Below are 5,378 nucleotides of genomic sequence, written 5' to 3'. Positions count from 1 at the left end.
ACTGGTTGGTAACCAAGGTGTTTTTGTCCAGAGGACCCAGTCAAGCTGAGTGTGTTTCCCCCCCCCCCCCCCCCAGAGGCAGGACCACTCTCCCCAGCTTAATTCCCTCAAGGTTGAAGCTGAAAGTGGAAGGCTGGCTACCTCTGGGATTGTGTGCTGCTGGAAAAGCTCAGCACGTCAGGCAGCATCCGAGGAGCAGGAGAATCGATGATTCGGGCATCAGCCTTTCTTACGTTCAAGCCAATTTTGCATCTAAGTGGCCAATGGGTTCCATGTGATGTAACCTTGCTAACCACTCTCAGTGTTACTACTTCCCCACTTCCTCACCCCACCCCTCCCTCCTCCTTCAACGCTCTTAAACAGTACTAACCCTGCATAGCTTCTATGCTGGCTACAGATTCACTCTCTTTGAACACTCCGGCATTTATTTCCCACTTGCCGTAGCACTAATAGCTGTGACACCCATCTCACCTAAATCCGTCCCTTTGTCTCGACAATACTTCCCCTCCTCCAGCTATGATGAAGAGAGTACAGATGCCTCAGAGGATGCACTGATGAGACTGTATCCTGTACCCTTTACCAGCTGGGGCACTGACACCTCAATGGGTACATTAACTAGATTAGAGTGGGCAGTACCTGCTGATGAACACATCATTGCCCCGTTCTGCAGCTGGCCATTGAAGAATTGCCCAGGTCACTGTCACTCAGAGAACTGCTGGAAACCAGGCAAGTGCTCAGTCCCAGGAAGTAGACGACCACCTGATGCCCGCCACTACAAACTGCATTGATACACATAGGCAAACACAGGAGCAGCAGGCTGCTGTGTTGGGGGCACTGAGCAACCTGACACAAACGTTACACGATTGCAGCAATGTGATTGGCATCTTGCTTTCTCAGGCATACAGGCAACTGGCTGCCCCCTTGGTGACTATGCTAGAGTGTCAGGTCAAACACTCTAAGAGTCTGCTGGTTATGTGCCCAGACCTGCTCTCCATCACCCTAGCGATTGGTGTTTTGCATCAGCTGCAAGGGAAAGAAGAGCGAGAGACCTTGAGTTCACTCCAAGTAGTTCTCTTTCATAAGGAGACAAGGGAATGCCAAAAGGGACCCAGACAGAAGAGGAACCATACACAGACTCCCCAGGCATCTCATGTCAGGAAACCCCAAAGGTAGGAGATCAGAGTCGAGAGTGTGCTGTTGGAAAAACACAGCAGGTCGGGCGGAATCCGAGGAGAAGAAGAATTGATGTTTCAGGCATAAGCCCTTAATCAGGAAGGTCTTATGCCTGAATCGTTGATTCTCCTGCCACTTGGATGCTGCCTGGCCTGCTGAGCTTTTCCAGCAGCACACAATCCCAGAGGTAGCTAGCCTTCCACCTTCAGCCTCAGTCCTGAGGGAATTAAGCTGAGGAGGGTGCTCCAGCCGCTGGGGGACACACACACTCAGCTTGACTGGGTCCTCTGGACAAACACACCTTGGGAGTCGCCCAACCAAATTTCCGAGATCTATAGGTTTTAATGTTGGTCAGGCCCCCTTCAGCCTAGTTGCACATGCTCAGACTAAAACAAGATGGAGGGGTGGGAAAGAGAGAAGAAAACCTTCTGAAGTGACAGAGCATGTGAGGGCACATACTTCATCTCCAGCAGTTCCCCGAGTGCCAGTGACCTGGGTCAATTCTCGCTGTGCCAGCTGTGGGGACGTGGCAGTGAAGCGCTCACCAGCATGAGTTCCTGACTGTAATCTAACGACTGTACCATTGGAGCTGGTGGGTGTGCAAGAGACCATCGTGTTAGTGAATCCTCTGGAACAACTGTGTTCTTGTCCACAGAGGTGGAGGAGGGCAGGCCTCTGGACCAAGAAAATCCTGCTCATAGCTGCAGGAGAAAGAAGAGAGAATGGGTAGTGACTAAGGAGCAGAAGATAATGATACATTCTCTGTGCCCAGAGGGGTGAGGTGACAGGTCACTGGAACTATTCTTTCACATCTCTGAATATATGTTCACTTTTCTTCATCGGCTGTGTGAGCAAATGCCTGTCTGCAACCCAGTACAAATGGACTGTTCAGAACCAAGCCACCTTCAGCACGACGTGCAGGTCAATGGTCCAAGGTGTGAAGTGAGCAGGCCTGCACTACGTGTGGGTTATTGGAAGATGGAAGGTTATTGCTACTTTCAAAAGTGGGGTCAGTTTATTCAGGTTGCAAAACACTGCCTTCAGTGGGACTGCTTCCTGATGCCGTATGATGATGTGATCAAGTGTCACCTGGTCAGCCAGGGTTCAGACTCCACAGTAGATTAATGACTAAGGATCACATTGGATGTTACTGCTCACAAGTATCTTTAAGATCTGCTGTAAGGGTGCCTGTGTAATACTTTGTCCTTTGAAGGGTTCCATGTTGCTCAACAGTGAAGCTCTCTCCCTCAGTGAACAATATATTTCTCCTGGTCACAGCAATGGTCACAAATGTTGTCTCTATCATGCACTTGTTACTAACAGCACAATGGAAGGAAACAGCAGCTGCTGTTCATGTAGTGAGTCTCAGACTTAATGTCTCAAAATCTGTTAACATAATAATGTATACCTTTCCTTCTTGGTAATCCTCACTGTCAACCGTATTGGCTTTGAAATACTCCTGGTCCCCACCCAATTTGTTGATTTAAATCTTCATCTGTCCACCTTAGACCCCCTCCTAGCACTAGTCATGTCTAGCAAACATGTCATATCTTGTCGTGCACTGTTGCCCACAGAAACCAGGGTGTTGTTGCCTGTTGATGATTCCAACCCCTCCACGTTACCTTTTCCTTCAATGCTCCATCACCTCGCTGCTCTTATATACTGAGTTGCCTGCACTCTACATGCAAGCATGTTGCCTTCAATGTTTATAATTAAGTTCTGTAGTTTCTCTAACCCCTGGTAAATGCCTTTGACTTTTAGTGTGAGATCCTCCTTTGTATGTTATTTGTGTGCATGAATTTGTAAATGTGTGTGCTTGGGTGCATTTACTTATATTACTTCAATATTCTCAAATAGCAGTCTTAGCCCATTCAGTATCTCAGCTCATTTTTTATTCACTATGACTGTGGCAGAATCTTCATGGATATGAAATATTCAGCTGTAATATGAGATGGACTGTTTACCATTCTCAGCCAGTGTAAACAACCAATTCATTCTATCCTGTACACTTATCTTAACTTCCTATTGCATAATAATTAAGTATTAATTTGATAACAACATGAAGAGTTAAGGCTTCAAGTTAGATTGATAAATGTGTGTTCTTTTAAACCATATTGGTGTCTTTCTTAGTTTGAAATTTGGGTTTTGGAATAAGTCATATACATTTTGAGTTGTAAAGCGTATATTCTGATTAGATTAGATTAGATCCCCTACAGCGTGGAAACAGACCCTTCAGCCCAACAAGTCCACACCAACCCTCTGAAGAGTAACCACCCAGACCCATTTCCTTCTGACTAATGCACCTAACACTATGGACAATTCCTCGGAGCAATATAAGAAGGGAGTGATAGTGCAGAAACAGGCTGAACAACAAGGGGATAAGCCTCCTCCCATCCTTCCTCATTTAACCCCACTGGTGTATACCTCATCACATTTTCCCCTCGTGTGCTTATCTCACATTTCCTTAGATCTATCCATGCTATTTGTCTCAAACACGTCTTCTGATAGTATTTCCACAATTTAGCCACGTTTGTTGAAAGAATAGGAGGAACAAGTGGAACAGATTATCAGTGTACCCAGAGCAAAAGATAAAGGGATTGCTAATCATAGTAAAAGAAGTATGTTTATGTCATTGCAAAAAATACTCTTCCTCCTTTGTGAACAACATAAAAAGCAATATTTTTCACCCCCTTTCAGTTTTGGAGGAGAGTCATTCTGAGCTTGAAACGTTAACTCTGTTTCTTCTCCACAGATGCTCTCAGATCTGCTGAGTCTCTTCAATACTTTTTGTTACCATATAAGGTTATGTAACTGTTTTAAAGGCCAATTTTCTTTGCTTCTCAAGTATCCGGTGCTTAGTCTGAAGTGTACTTTGTTGGGCTACATTTCTGAAAGTTTTCCATTATGCAAAACACAAGCTGTTTAACATTTCAGGCCTTTGGAGAGTTGAGGGAAGATTCAATGCGATCCGGTGGGGCAGAAAAGGGATGGAATGTGAGATAGGGCTTCCACTCTCTATCCTTTTTTTCTCTTGCTATGAAATCTTGATCAGAGTGAAATGAACATGTCTTGAGTCGATTATCCCTTCTGTAATGGTATCACTCAAACGTTGCAGTTGAACATTTCAATGCAGCATTGAAGAAACACTATGCTTTCTTTCACAAGAGATATTAAACCACGGCTTTACCTGACTTCTCAGCTGCATGTAAAAATTCCAGTGACACTATTCAGAAGGGCAGGGGAGTTGTTCCTGACTTCCCAGCTAATATCTATCACTTAAACTGGATCATACCATTGCTGTTTCTGGAATCTTGCTGTGCACAGATTTGCTGGTCAATTTCGGACAGTTTGCTAAAAAAGGTTACTTCTGAATTTTAGGAATAACAGAAAACTGCCACATTTTAAAAGTGTTTCATTGACAGTTGAGTATGGAACTGGCAGGGTGCTCATATAAATACAAGTTCTTTCTTCTAAAGAGTAAAGAGTCATAGATAGAGTCATAGAGTTGTACAGCATGGAAACAGACCCTTCGGTCCAACCCGTCCATGCCGACCAGATATCCCAACCCAATCTAGTCCCACCTGCCAGCACCCGGCCCATATCCCTCCAAATCCTTCCTATTTATATACCCATCCAAATGCCTCTTAAATGTTGCAATTGTACCAGCCTCCACCACATCCTCTGCCAGCTCATTCCATACACGTATCACCCTCTGCTTGAAAAAGTTGCCCGTTAGGTCTCTTTTATATCTTTCCTCCTCACCCTAAACCTATGCCCTCTAGTTCTGGACTCACCAACCCCAGGGAAAAGACTTTGTCTATTTATCCTATGTCTCTTTTATATCTTTCCTCCTCACCCTAAACCTATGCCCTCTAGTTCTGGACTCACCAACCCCAGGGAAAAGACTTTGTCTATTTATCCTATCCATGCCCCTCATAATCTTGTAAACCTCTACAAGGTCACTCCTCAGCCTCCAACGCTTCAGGGAAAACAGCCCCAGCCTGTTCAGCCTCTCCCTGTAGCTCAGATCCTCCAACCCTGGCAACATCCTTGTAAATCTTTTCTGAACCCTTTCAAGTTTCACAACATCTTTCTGATAGGAAGAACAGAATTGCACGCAATATTCCAATAGTGGCCTAACCAATGTCCTGTACAGCCGCAACATAATCTCCCAACTCCTGTACTCAATACTCTGACCAATAAAG

The sequence above is a fragment of the Chiloscyllium plagiosum genome, chromosome 26 (assembly GCF_004010195.1).
Source record: "Chiloscyllium plagiosum isolate BGI_BamShark_2017 chromosome 26, ASM401019v2, whole genome shotgun sequence".
In the NCBI taxonomy this organism is placed as follows: domain Eukaryota; kingdom Metazoa; phylum Chordata; class Chondrichthyes; order Orectolobiformes; family Hemiscylliidae; genus Chiloscyllium; species Chiloscyllium plagiosum.
This window is presented reverse-complemented; position numbering follows the sequence as displayed.